The sequence below is a fragment of the Fukomys damarensis genome, unplaced genomic scaffold (genome assembly GCF_012274545.1).
Source record: "Fukomys damarensis isolate Sample0158 unplaced genomic scaffold, DMR_v1.0_HiC HiC_scaffold_3, whole genome shotgun sequence".
NCBI lineage: Eukaryota > Metazoa > Chordata > Mammalia > Rodentia > Bathyergidae > Fukomys > Fukomys damarensis.
In genome coordinates, this window is record NW_022900915.1 from 1,657,771 (window position 1) to 1,673,215 (window position 15,445).

The window sequence follows — 15,445 nt, forward strand, 5'->3', positions numbered from 1 at the left end:
TTCTTCCTTTCCTATATTTATTGCTTTAATTTCTTTCTCTTGTCTAACTGCTATGGCTAATGTTTCCAGAACTATATTGAAGAGGAATGGTGATAGTGGGCATCCTTCTCTTGTTCCTGATTTTAATGTGAAAGTTTTCAGTGTTTCGCCATTTAATAAGGTGTTGGCTGTTGGTTTTTCATAGATAGCCTTTATTAAATTGAGATATAGACCATCTATTCCAATTTTTTGCAGGGTTTTTATCATTACAATTTCACTGTTGTAATTGGGGTGTTTAAAATGTTTTTATCTTCTTCGTTCAACTTTGGTAATCCATAAGTATCTAGAAATCTGTCCATTTCTTCTGTTTTCCATTTTATTAGCACGCAGGTTCTCAAAGTAGGTATTAATGATCCTCTGTATTTCTGTTGGATGCGTTGTGACTTCGCCTTTTTCATTCCAGATTGCATGGATCTGAGCCTTTTCTTTCCTTTTTTTGATAAAGTTTGCTAAGGGTTTATGAATTTTATTTATTCTGTCAAAAAACCAACTCTTCAATTCATTTATTTTTTGTATCATTTTCTTAGTTTCCATTGCATTGATTCCTGCTCTAATGTTTATAATTTCCTGTCTTGTTTGATCTTTGGGTTTTTCTTGCTCTTGTTTTTCTAGGAGTCTAAGATTCATCATTGGGTTGTCTTTTTGGGCTTGCTCTGTATTCCTAGTGTGGGCTTTCAGTGCTATGAATTTTCCACGTAGAACTGCTTTCATTGTGTCCCATAGATTCCTGTATGTTGTATTGGCATTTTCATTTATTTGTAAAAACTGTCTGATTTCTTCTTTAATTTGCTCTGTGATCCATTGATTGTTCAGGAGAGTGTTGTTCAATTTCCATGTGTTTGTGAAGTTCCTACCGTTTCTTATGCTATTGACCTCCAGCTTTATTGCACTGTAATCTGATAATATACAGGGAATAACTTCAATTCTTTTGCATTTATTCAAACCTGTTCTATGAGTTAGTATGTGATCTATCTTGGAGAATGACCCATGTGCAGCTGAAAGGAATGTATATTCTGATTTTGTGGGGTGGAACACTCTATAGACATCTAATAAGTCCATGTGTTCAAAGGCTTGGTTCAGTTCTAGTATTTCATTGTTGATTTTTCCCTAGATGATCCGTCAATTTGTGATAGTCGGGTATTTAGATCCCCCACTACAATTGTATTGGTGCTTATTTGGTTTTTCATGTTATTTAATATTTGTTTTACATAGTTGGGTGAATTTATATTTGGTGCATATATGTTTATGTTGTCATTTCTTCCTCTTGAATTTTTCCCTTTACAAGGATGTAGTGTCCTTCTTTGTCTCTCTTAATCAGTTTTGGTTTGAAATTTACTTGGTCTGCAAATAAGATTGCTACCCTTGCTTTTTTCTGGTCTCCTGTCAAGTGGAGAATTGTTTTCCACCCTTTCACTTTCAGTCTATGGGCTTCTTTTTGTACTAGGTGTGTTTCTTGTATACAACATATTGTTGGATTTTGCTTCCTAATCCATTCTGCCAATCTATTTCTCTTGATTGGTGAATTGAGGCCATTGACATTGATGGTTATAACTGATATGTACTGACTTATTATTGTCATGTTATTGTACTTTTGTTGACTCTTTAAGTTTTTACCCTCTCCTTTTAGTTTCTTGCCTTGGCTATTTGATTTGCGCTGTTGGGTGTCATCGTGTTGTGATCTTCATTGTCTTTTTCTAGGATATTGTTTAAAGTTCCTTGCAGTGCTAGTTTAGTATTTATGAAATTTCTCAAGTGTTCTTTGTCATGGAAGTATCTTATTTCCCCATCCATTTTGAAAGAGAGTTTTGCAGGATACATCAGTCTTGGTTGGAGGTTGTTTTCTTTTAGGATTTGAAATACCTCACTCCAGGCTCTCCTTGACCTAAGGGTTTGTGTTGAAAAGTCTGCTGTGATTCTGATCAGCTTTCCTTTGCATGTGATTTGTTTCTTTTCTCTTACTGCTTGTAGTATTTTGTTCTCCTGTTGGGTTTCTGGTATCTTGATTATTATATGTCCAGGTGTAGATTTTTTTTTGATCATGGCTAGTTGGAGTCCTATATGCCTCACTTATTGTATATCAAATTCTTCCCCTCTGTTTGGGAAGTTTTTTCTGTCATTAATTCTGTGAACAGTTTTTTCAAGTCATTTGCATTTTCTCCTGCTACTTCATGGATTCCTATCAGTCTTATGTTATTCTTCTTTGCATCATCTAGGAGTTGTTGGATCGATTTCTCATGATCCCTCACTGTTTTTAAGAGACCTCTCTTTTTCACGGTCACTGTCTGTGATCCTTTTATATCTGAGATTCTATCTTCGCAATCTTTTATTCTGTTGTGTACACTTTCAATAGAGTTTTTAATCTCCTGGATATCTGTTTGAATCTGTTTAATGGATTCCATTTCTTTCCTATGTTGGGTGTTCATTGCTTCCATTTCTTTCTTATGCTGGGCCTTCATGGTTTCTATTATGTTCCTGAGCTCATCTATTTGTTTGTCAGTTTCTGTTCTAGAGTCTTGAATCATGACTTTCATTTTGCTCACCATCTCTATGGTTATCTGGGAAATTATTTCTGTTTTGAAATTTTCTAGAGCTTGATTGAATCAGACTTTTCATTTTCCTTTGCCCTACTGTTTGCCATTGGTGAACTGGAAGTCTGTCTTTGTGGCTTGCTTAAGTGTTTTCTCATCTGTATTTTTGCTGTTGGGTTGTCCTGAATTTAATCTCTGGGTCATTAAATCTTCCTGTGTCCCAGCCTTTGATTCTCTAATGACTCATAGACATTGTCATTTTCATAATAGAGAAAACAACTTGTCAAATCAAAGGATAATATCCTTTATCCCAATCAATACAGTCAGGAACACAATAGGATCAATCACCACCCTTTACAGCCAGCCATGCCTCTGCAGAGTGCATCCAAGGACTGGCACAATCAGGAGATCTGAGGGGTGGGGATGTTCAGCGGTGCTCGCACTGCTACCCTCCTGGTGCTAGGTCAGTAGCAATGGTGCCTGCAGGGAAAGGCACGGCTATGTGGAGCTGTAGACCAGGCCCTGGCTGGCGGAGGGAGATCTGAAGTCCAGGCCAGCCACTTTCCTGAAACTCACCCACTTGGCGCTAGGTCAGCAGCAATCAGCTCTGCTTTTTCTTGTGGGAAGCCAGCCATGGCCCACTGGCTTTTTGAAAGATAACATTTGTTCCTCTTTAAGGACTGCATGTGTTAAACTTGTTTTTGACCCTGCATAGGAGAAACTTGGACAGCCAAAGATCTGTAGGAGTCAGGTGCTTCCTGTTAAAGATCTGACGTTATCTGTAGGAGTCAGGTGCTGTAACTCCATTTTGTTAAGTTCCTCCACCTATTTGGGAATCATGATTATTAGTTGCAAGTGTTGTTAATTTGTTTTTCTTGAGCCTGATGTCTCTTTCCCGTGTGAACCCTCGTTCCCGTGGAGTGGGTGTTGAGGTTACTATGGTAATCCTAGCCCATAATAGTTCAGTCTTTTCCTTTAAAAGGCTGATGTCTGCCTGCAATAAACGTCACCTTGATCAGACTCTTGTCTTGGCGTCCTTCCTTTCTCTCTGCCCCATCTCCACCCCGCTGCTCTTTCAGGTTTGAGACACTGTTGGACAGTGCTCTGCATCGCCGGCTTGCGACATTTTCTAAATAAAAGTCTTTATATTTCCAAGTATAAGGTCCAATGTATACACATAATACCATTCAATTGTTTTATTTCTTTATTTGCATTTATATCTTTTGCATTTGTAACTTCTTAAGATATTGAGGAAAATTTTGTTGGGTTACTGAAGAAAGACAAATGACTTTCAATAAGTAACCACACTAGCCAAGGTAGGAAAATAGAAGTGACAAAGATATTTCTCAGGATCTGTAAAAATGTGGAAGTAGAGTCAGCTGTAGTAAAATGCGTATAGAATAGGTTTGGAATTAAGAGGCCTTCAAATGTAGAAAACTTGACGTGGTGCTGTTACTCTAATATGAAATTGTTTTACGATCTTCTGCAATCATTTACTTTCTCTGAATAATGATTATTCTCAGTCATTGTAGATAATTGTTCTATTTCATAGGCTTTGAGTTTCAACTCACACAATCCATGCACTAATTTTTTTGCTTGTAATTGTTTTTGTTGAGTATTTCTGTGTATGAGCCACCCCTGTGTTAGCAGTTGGTGCTTAAACAACGAATGACAAAAAAATATCATTGTGCTTATGAGGAAGTCATCACCCACTGAGGAAGCTTAGTGTTCATGATTGACTAATATTTCAATACAGAAGAGAATAGCTTTCAATTTCAGAAAATATGAAAATCATGAGTGTTCTTTAGAATAAAGAGCATGGATTTTACCATTTCCATCACTGTCATTAAATACCAGTGAGGAGAAAATACTTATTTTAGCTCTCAGTTCCAGAGGCTGCAGTCTGTGGTTTGGCTGGCTCCAAGGCAGAGACATCATCGAGGAAGGGCCTGATGAAAGAAAGCTGCTCACATCATGGTAGCTAGGAAGTGAGGTGAGCAAAAAAGAGGCAGAGAGGAAGGGACCTGGGACAAGACAGTTCCCAAGGGCAGCCTCCCATGGCCAGTGAAGGAAGTATGCTTCATTACTCCCCTAGGCATGTCTCCAAACAGAAACAAGAACAAGGTCATAATTCCATCTAATATCATTTAGATATCCTGTATAAAACTGGAAATGCACTAATTACTCAAAGTTTGAACATTCAGCATTGCTCAAAAGTCCAAGTCCAAAGTCCCTTTGAGACCCAGGGTAAACGTATCTGTAAACTCCTGTGTTCTTCCACAATACAATGGTAGAGTATAAAATCCTTATGTCAAAAGAAAGAGAGAGTTGGAATAAAAAGGAATTGAACCAAAGCAACACAAAAACCCAGCAAGGCAGACGTAATACCCTTTAACTTCATGCCCAGCATTCTGAGAACATGGTGCATGGCATGAATTCTAGAGGGCTTGGGCAGCCCTTCCTCCATGGCTTTGCTGATTACATCATGCAGGATCTCTGCCTTAGGTTGGTTCTGATTGCTGCCTGTAGCTTTGCTTGGCAGATATTCCATACTCCTGGTATGTCTAACTTCCTGGGGTTTTTGTTGAAGCTTTTGATTAACTCTTACAGCTTCATAAATTGGCCTCTGAGGGGTTTGTGGCAGGGATTCTGACCCTGTCACACATTTCCTGCACTCTCAGGCATTCCTTTGAAATCTGGGTGGAAGTCTCCAGGACCCTGAAACATCCATTCTGCATCCCCCAAAAACCAGCATCATTTGAATGATGCCAATATTGGGTATCAGCACAAGCAGTAGCTTCCAGGCCCCCAACAAAAAAAAAAAGTACAAATTCCTCAATTACATCCAGTGAAATTGAAAATGTAATTAAAATATTACCAACAAAGAAAAGCCCAGGTCCTGATGGATTCACTGCTGAATTCTACAAGACATTTAGAGAACTATCATCACTACTCTTTAAACTCTTCAATGAAATTGAAAGGGAAGCAATACTCCCAAATTCATTCCTGGAAACAAGTATTTGCTTCTAAAATTAGGGAAAGACCCACCCAAAAAAGAGAACTACAGGACAATCTGCCTAATGAACATAGTTGCAAAAATCCTCAATAAGATACTGGCAAACAGCATACAGAAGATCATCAAGAAGATCATACACCCTGACCAAGTCAGATTTATTCCAGAGATGCAAGGATAGTTCAACATACATAAATCAATATGTAATACACTATATTAACAAAGTCAAGGACAAGAAAATCATACGATTATCTCAATAGATGCAGAAAAAGCATTTGACAAAATTCAACACCCATTTGTGATAAAAACCCTACAGAAAATTGGAATAGATGGTCTTTATCTCAACTTGATAAAGGCTGTCTATGAAAAACCAACAGCCAATATCATTCTAAATGGTCAAACACCAAAAACCTTCATGTTAAAATGAAGAACAGGACAGGATGTCCACTGTCACGTATAGTTCTAGAAACATTAGCCACAGCAACTAGAGAAGAGAAAGAAATAAAAGGAATAAAGACAGGAAAGGGAGCAGTTAAACTGTCAATATTTGCTGATGATATGATATCTACATAGAAGATCCAAACAACTCTGCCAAAGGACTGCTAGACTTAATTGACAGATTCAGTAGAGTAGCAGGATACAAAGTCAACACTCAAAACTCAATAGCCTTCTTGTACACAAATAACAGACTCACTGAGAGAGAAATTAGGGAAACAATTCCATTCACAATAGCATCCAAAAAAATAAAATACTTAGGAATCAATCTAATGAAGGAGACAGAAGACCTCTGCACTGAAAATGACAGCACTCTGAAAAAAGAGGTAGAAGAGGATATAAGAAAATGGAAAGACATTGCTTGCTCCTGGGTAGGAAGAATCAACATAGTGAAAATGGCCATACTTCCGAAACTTCTGTACAGATTCAGTGCAATCCCTATTGAAATCCCAACAGTATATTTCACAGTACTTGAGAAAAAAATCCAAAAATTCATTTGGAACCAGAAGAAACCAGAAGAAACAGAATAGCAAAAACCATTCTAGACAACAGAGAAACTGGTCATTTGAGAGATGCAGATGAAAACAACATATAGATTAGGAAAAAATTGTTGACTGCCATTTTGTTTGTTAAATCGAAGAGAACTTTCATTCAGGATACGGTTCTCCTGAGATCAAAGTGGAAATGACTGTTGACACTGGGTTTCTCTTAAGAAAGTGTTTAACTAATCACTTATAAATTTGACCACATAGGACACAAATTACTCAGAGAAAGAGGTTCTCATTTAGAATCATAGAGATTGTAAGAGAAATCTTAATGGTTTGCACTAACTGCTAATTCCAGGCTTACTTTCCTCAGGTTCCTAGTTTAGCATAAACAAGCAGAGGAGGCCCAATTAAATGTAGATTTATAGCAAGAGCTTTTTAATAGAATTAATCTCCAAGTATTAAATGGGACAAGCTAATTCTAAAAATGATTATTCATTTTTATTTGAAGTTTACATTTGACTGGGCATCCTGTAGTTTGTTTAGCAAATGTAAATCTTATTCCATCCTTCAAGGGAATTTAAGAGCAATAAGAAATGATTGCCTCTTGAAACTATTGTCTTAGAACATTGCATCTGACCTTTAACAAGATTCTTATTTCACTAGTAAGTTACAAAAGCCAAACATACTCCTCTGCTTTACTACTGTAAGCTTAGGAACATAAAAGCATAAGAGATAGCCTGGACAACTTAGTAATTTAGCAAGTCCCTGTCTCAAAATAAAAAATTAAAAAGGACTGGGACTGTAGCTCAATGCAAAGGTCCTGGGTTCAATCCTCAGTACTACAAAAACCAAACCAAACCAAACAACCAAACAAACAAACAAAAAACTGGAATAGAAGAGACCAGACGCATCCAATTTACAGAGATAAAGACCATCCCTTTAATTTTCTATTAAGTTTCTCCTCCATTTTTGTTAAGATCTCTAAAAACTTGACCTTCCCCTAGTCTATTAGTTTGTGAGCATTTGTGATTCCATTTTCTCCTCTTTCTTTCTCAGCTTTGTTTCTCCCAGTTGTCTTTTAAACCTCTGACATTTTCACACTGTTCATGTTTATGGTCTGTCTAGTTTATGGACTCTATCCCACGGGAGGGAAAGAGCGGTGGTACTGGAATTATCTAGGCGTCTCTTTCTGACCAGGCATCCCTATTCTCCCTTCCTGACTTCCCTGTAGGAACTCCTTAGCCTAGGGCTGTGGGTATGAGAAAAGCTCACTCTTCCTCTGAAGTCTTCAAGGGAAAAAAGCCAATCTTCTGCGTCTGCACTGCCTTTCTGGATGTGGTTTCCAGGAAGAAGCTGTAAACAGTTTTATCAGCAAAGACGCAGTTCTGTGGCTGTCCCTCCTTATCGCTGATTACTGAGGGGTTGATTTCGCTTCCTACTCCCTGATCATGTTGTCCTATTTGCCTGCATTCAGAGTTCCGCACATTATATAATGCCTCCAGAAACTGAGCAAATGGGGCTTGCAGGATGCTAGTGGTGAGTCACCTCTGAGCAAGCACTGATAGGAAATAGGTTTAGTGCCTGTTAAATGGTTCAAATTTATGGCCACAAAGGAAAGATTAGAACAAAACCAAGGTCTGTTGAGTTTAGCTTAAGTTATAGATTTGAAATGAAAACAATAAAGTGTTACAAATTGCTGGTTGTAATGAGTCAGGATTCCTTCCTTACTGTTAGCAGTGGAAATCATTTGCAAATACTGAGAAGGTAAAGCCCTAAAAACAAGTTAACCTTTAAAATCATGTATTTTATTAGATTCCGTGTTTTATTTACTTGAGGTTCTTGTATGTAACATGTTTATCACATGTGTAAGATTCATTTACTCTTAGTTGGGCCAACAGCGGTCTAAAGCTCATAAGAATGTCGATCTGCTGTGCTCGTCAGACAAGCACGTTGATTATGTTAAGACGCTTAGTTTGAATGCAGGGTCTTCTCTTGGGGAGAACAGAAGGAATGATTGAAATCACTGTCCTGTCGCAAATCCTGGACTTGGTCATTTGGATGCAGATAAAACTTCCCTGACTTCGTTTCTTCAATAGTACATCTTTGCAAATCATAATGAATACTTTCATCCTGCAGAGTTGGTATACGTGCATATCAGATCTTAATCCTTTTTACTTTCCCTTCCCCTTCCTCCTCCACCTCTAGATTCCCTTTCCATTTGCCAAAGGTTGGTCTTTTATTTTGCTCTTTACATTATTTCCATTTTGGGTTTCTCAAATAAGAGAAACCACGTGATGTTTAAATTTCTTCTGATTCTTGAGAAGCAGTTAGCAGAGGTCCCCTATGGAGCAGCGGTGCTGGGGCGACCCAGCATTGTAAACGTGAGAGGTCAGCAGAGCAGTGGAAAGTGTCCCCCAGCATACTGGACTCCGTCTTCTTGGCAAGCGGCTCATGCTTATGCTTCGTTGGTGACACAACCCCAAGTGCGGCGTTGCTATGGTGCTTCTGCAGGCGTGGGCCCGTCACTGCATTCTCGTTCTCAGTTTCCACAGGAAAGTCAGGCACCCTTAGTGACGCCTCTGGAGGGAGGAGCTCATGTTTCAGCGGTCCTTCTGTCAATTGCAGGATGGTGTGGAGACCACACAAAATGTGACACGCTGGCCTCTGAGAAAATGTCTGCAGCAGGGAGGCCACTGCCACCTTCCCGTCCCCGCTTCCTCCTGGAGCAGATCATAGCGTCCACTCGTGAGAGACAGCCTTCCTATGCCCAGAGGAGAGGAGTGTGCTCTGTGAAGACGAGGGACACAGAGATTATGGCCAACAGGCTTGCTAAGGTCCCTCCTAACATCACCATAGCTCACATTCCTTTTGTCCCATCATACTTCTTACGGTTGTCCACATCATCATTAAACCTAAGCATAAAATCCACAAGTTTATCAGTTCCCTTCCGTCTTTAATTCCTTATAAAGGCTTTTGTGTCAAGTAAAACTCATTTGAAATAAATCTGCATGCCTTTCTACTGCTAAGCTGCCTTTTGCTACAAGGTTCCTCATCCATAAGCGTGGTTCGTGTGGAGAAGGGCTCTATTCCACCACAGAGCCTGTCTGCCTGCAGCTGCCTGTGGAGGCCTGGTGGTCATGCCACTAACACCCAGAGGTCAGACCTTTTCCTCTCAGCGTGTGATAGACTCACTGACATAAACAGCAGCGTGGTATATAAAGGATGACTCCTCATGTGTGGCTTTGGCTTGGGCCCCTCCAGTTGCTTCTCCCTGAAGTTGAGCAGGAAGCCAGCTGCCAGAAGGGGAGCAGGCGGCCTTCTGAGAACCATGGGCTCCAGGGTTCCCAGGGCAGTTCTGCAAAAGCTACAGGAACAAAAAAAAAGCACTGCTTTAGCTAGTGGCCTTTGCGCCACACCATTGTCTAAACAAGTACTCCTGAACAGCCCAGAGCATTTGTCATTGGTGTGTGGGCCATGGTGATGGCACAGGGATCTCAACTGAGCCAGAAAACTGTGCGGCTGTGTGTGTTTTCCAAAGTGGCTCTGATGGAGGACGTCTTTGAAAACTGATTTTGACCTCTGGAAAAAATTTATAGTGTGGGAAGACATTTAAATACAATTTAATTTTTTTTTTTTGAGCTAAGGGAAGCATTTTATTCTCTCTTAAAATTTAATACAATTGAGGGAAAAAATACCAGGAAGAAGTTTTGGGGAGTGGCTCACAAAAACTCAAATCTGATGACTTTGGGAGATGAGTATAGAGTGAAACTGCAAAATTATTTACCTTCTTAGAAAGATTTCTATTTCATTATCATATTTATGTACATGCCACTATATATGCTAAATATATAGGTGAGAAATCTGTTGCTGATACAAACTGTCTTGCGAGAAACTGATTTAATGAGAATTAAGTATATCAGTTTGCTATAAGAAGCTGAGATCAGATTATGTAATTCCATTTCATGCAGCATTCTTTAACATGCATTTTGTGAATTTCTGTCTTTCAGTGAAATTCTACAATGTAGAGTCATTAATCTTTGTTCTAAAATCTATAGATGAGTATACACACATACACACACACATGCACAGCAATGTTTACAGTAGACTGATGGCTTATGTTGTGATCAAGTTCTAAAATAAGGCAAAAATCAAGTTATTCCTAAAATGGTATGTAAATTTTGTTTTTATAGCAACACTTGTGCACACTAAACTTGGATGTAGAATGAGATAGACTAAAAGACAAATTTAAAATCTTCATGCTGACACTTGGGTATTCAAACCATTCTACTTGAAATAGATGGCTGTCCAAAACAGCTCTCAAGTTCCTAGTGGGATGACAGGTGGATGATTTTAAGAGGCTTCTACTTTCAGAAAGGATTACTCCACTGTGTTTTACTATTCAGTTTCTATACTCTTATGGCTGTAAATATTATTAGCTGATACTTTGTTATGATGAATATTAAAAGAAAGGTGATACCTCACCTTGTAGGGGTTGGTTTCTAAAATCAGTGTGCAAAATATAAAGTAGATGATGTTTCAAGAAGAAAAGAACGTTGAGTTAGGCTGTCTTCACTTTGGAAGTTGTTCTTCATTGTCTCTACCTATGGTCTGAATGTGTCCCCAAAAAGCACGTCTTGGGAACTTAGTTCCCAGTGTAGCAGTGTCAGGAGGGGGATGAGTGAGAGGTGGTGAGCAGTGGATACAAAGGGACGGATTATTGCTGTCAACCCAGGAGTGAATTCACTGTCGATGGGCGATTTGGACCCTCAGTTCCTCTTTTTTGTCTCTTTGTCCTTTTGCCATGTGATGCCTCTCACCATGGAATACGGGATGCTGGTGCCAATTCCTTGATCTTGATCTTTCCCAACTCTAGTTCCATGGAAGTCTGGTTCCATGAGCCAATAAATTTCTATTCATTACAAATTATCCACTATCAGGTATCCTATTAGAGCAACAGAGACTTGACTGAGGCACTGCACATACTTTTTAATTTTTATTTTTATTTTGGTAAAAAGAACGATGACCGGTTTCATCTTCTCAAGCTAATAAGTTATATATTTTCCATAAAACTAATTTTTATAGTTAATTCTGAATCAGTCTATTTTTTTTTTTACAATTTGTTTTCACATATGTGGAAAATTCTGGTGTGTTTGTATTTTGGGGTGTGTAGGACGTTGAGTGTATCAAGACATCTTGTGCAAATCTCTACGGAAGCTTGAGGATGAGAGCAGTACTGATGTCTATGGGATGTTCTATGTCCTGAGGGAGCAGGTCCAGGGAAAGCTCATGCATAAGTGGACAGAATAGTTATGTGTGAAAATTCAACCGAAGTGAGGCAGGGCTTTGGCACAGGGAACCTGGCCCAGTAAGAAAGCTGTGCTAGTCATCTTTCCTGTCACCGAGACACAATGCCTCATTCTACAGTTAAGGAGGAGAGGCCTAATTGGGCTCACAGTTTTGGGGATTCAGTCCATGACTGGCTGCTCCACATGTACAGCAAAGCTGCTTAGTTCATTGTGGCTGGGAAGAATAATCAACAGTGTCTGAGACACATGAGCAAAGGACCATGCATAGTAGCCAAGGCAGTACCTCTGTGCCCTACCCTGTCACCCTAGGAATAGGTTCTACGAAGCTGCTGAGCGTCTCTTAGTCAGTAACATCGACACATCAAGACTATGGTCAAGACGGTTTAGTTTTGGTGGCAGAGAAAAGGATAAATCTGAGGACAGAACACTGTTTTTCATTATGGTTGTTTCCTGGACCAAACCCTTATTGGTTCTTTTCTGACTTCTCTGGAGAGAAGATTGACCTGTTCTACTGGAAACTCTGAAGACAGTGTGGACCAAATGGCACTGCCTTAGTAATCCTCAAACATAAGACATCCCAAAAGACAGAATAGGACAGAAACTGTGGACACTTGGAGCCAACAAGTCTGGTACAGTAGCAGAGAGTGCTAGCCACTTAGGGACTGTTAATCACACGTGAGCCCCTGTCTGGGCACTACCAGAAATTGGTGAATTCTCAAAGCAGAGAAATTTGAGTTATTGTCGCTCGTGGGACCACATCTGTACACACAGGCTGCTGAGGCCAAGAGAAATTCTCTTTCATTTCTATTATTACCTAGCATACGAGTGATTATTTGTGTACACATCTTCTCCCCTGCAGGTCAGAGGAGCATGTTTTATTCATCTTTGTTTCTCTAGAATCTAGACTTTGCCTCTAGTGCATAGTAGGTGTTCATTAATATTTTTTAAAAGGATGAATAAGTGATTTCTGTATTTGTGTTTTTTGATGAATGTAAAAGTAATAATCTGAAATGTAGTTATTTGGTGAGGTTTTTTTAACTTTCTTTCCTCTATTTTTGTGATTTCCGTCATAGGATACGGCCATGAATATAAATAAGATTGATGATCATGCTTCTGTCTAAGTGAAAAATGCCAAATTAGAATGTAGGGAGGGAATCTCCAAATATCCTGTAGATTAGGGCAGTCATGTTTTTATATAGAGGTTGGGTAAAGGAGAAAAGGGAGTATTTCAGCTTGAGGCTTCGGAAGGCTGACGGTGCAGCACAATACGAGCCTCAGTTGATTGTATCTGCGTGAATGCATTGGCATTTCTAGACAGTAATCTATACATCTGCTTTACCATGGGAGAAGACAAGCAGGGGAGCCAGAAGAGGGGTGTTCGGGCTGTAAAAATAGAACCAGTGAGAGAGCCGGAAGAAAGGGATGTTACCAATGACCGGCTCAGCCACTTACGCAGCTCTGCCACATTCCTCAGAGCAAACAGCCATTAAAATCCAAGCACACAAAGCCCGCAGCAGGCTTAGTAATGACAAGCACTGTCAGCACACTGTAATTAACATGGGGCGGTATAATTTATAAGGAATGCACTATACACTTTAACGCCAACACAGAGGGGGAAAATCTGTTAGGCTGCAGAATCAAAAGAAGCCTTATCCCTGGATGCAAGCATCCTTTCCAAATGCTCTTTAATTTATTTTTTTTTAACTCACAAAAGCCTTTTTCACTGAGTTAGTTCTGTGCAAGGCAAGAGTGGGCCTTGTAGGTGACCCTTCACCTCCCCTCCCTCTCCCACATTAATCAGGAAGGAAAGTCTCAGCAGATTGTCCTTACTGTACATAATTAAGCAGTTCTGAATGCTCAGGGAAACTCAGATGGGATGGCACGGAGCCTGGTAATATGACAGTTAATGGGATGAGACCAGCACTTATTCTTCCTCTGTAATAAGCAAAGGCTTTTTGCTTTCCAACTGAGGACAGGAAAAGAAGGAAACAGCGGCAAAAAATAGCAACAATGACAACATAGGTTTGCTGGGCACCCCTCTGCACCTTTAAGGACTGTCCCCCAAAAGGAAAATATACACTCTCTGCAAGAAATTACCTCTTACTTACCCTGGTTGTAATAAGTTTTATTTCTTCCTAGCCCTGAATTAGTATGAGAAGTATTCCCAGAAAATAGCTGCGATGGGAAGGTTTGTGGCTTTTTATGCTTTTCCTTGCGCAAACCTTTAAACTAGCTGAAATATTGCTTTACTTCTCTGTTGAGAAGGATGTTTAAGAAAATGATGAATTATTTTACTTTTAGAGGATGGTCAACATAAGAATTTGTCGTAAAAAACCATTTGCTAGGTCTGTAACTTCTGTTGACCCTCAAACACAAAAATAGCATCTCCTTCCTTTACTTAAACAACAGGGAAAAATGACCACCAAAGTGAGGAAGTGTGGCAATAGAAATGAGTTATTTTTAGCACATAGTCTTGGTGTCTCAAATGAAACATGCTCATGGCTTTGTTCATTGAGGAATTTAGGAAAATCTCTATGCTGTATAAGCTGTGGGAATAACGGGCATAGTGTGGTCATTAAATGATCCTGCAGAGGAGAAAACATATGAAACGTTCGTCTGGGAGGCAACTGAGCAGCACTCTAAATCTGTACTGTGTGAGAGAGACACCTGCGGATGCGGGAATCCGAAAGAACGCGATCTGACTACGTAATTGAGGAACAAGTCCCAAGGACGCTTGAAGGGCCTTAAAATGAGATGGTCCACAGAGAGACACTGAAGAGGGACCTCACTAGTAGTTTTCAGGGAGGAAGGGGGTGGGTGACTACGATAGTCTTGGCTGTACGGAAAACTCAGATTTGGAGGTGTGGTTATATTCTAGGCCCGGATGCTGACTTTTTGCGTCCTTTCGAAAGCACCTTGAGTTCCCAAAGAGTAAACCCGAGAAATCTCTTTCAGTGCTGTGAGGCTTTCAAATGCAACAGAGGATCAGAAGCCTGGTGGGATTTGTTCTTAGAGAGAGTTGCTGATTCCTGAGAGTGTTCTTCCTGGATTTAGTTAGGGATGCAGGCGCTCTGCTTGGCAAAGTGGGGCTGGAAACAATGTGAAACCCTCTGTTTTTGAAAGGTACAATTTAGAAAACTGAAAACCTTCATTTCCTTCCCATAAGGATGAACAGAAGTCCTTTCATTCACATCTATCATATTTTATTTCATATTCAGAAACCTTTTAATTTCAGCAAAAATCTCAACACATGTTATCTTGCTCCAAAACAGCAATCGGTGGCTTAAAATACACTCATGTATTTCAAAATGCCCCCTCTCTAAACAATATCTGTTTCTACTCATTTGGCACATATTTCACCAATTTTGTACAATTTTTTTCGTTTCTTCTTTCTGTTGCTTCAAACCATGCAAGCATGAAGCAAATGTAAAGAGCATTCGAGAGCATTTCATAATTCTTGAAAGGTTAATTGCACTATTTATAGACCAAACTGTGAAGTACGGACCCTCGTCATGACCCTTCTGGGTCACCGTAGTAATAGCAGCCTCAGTGGAGCCCTGACCAGTCGTGAATTAC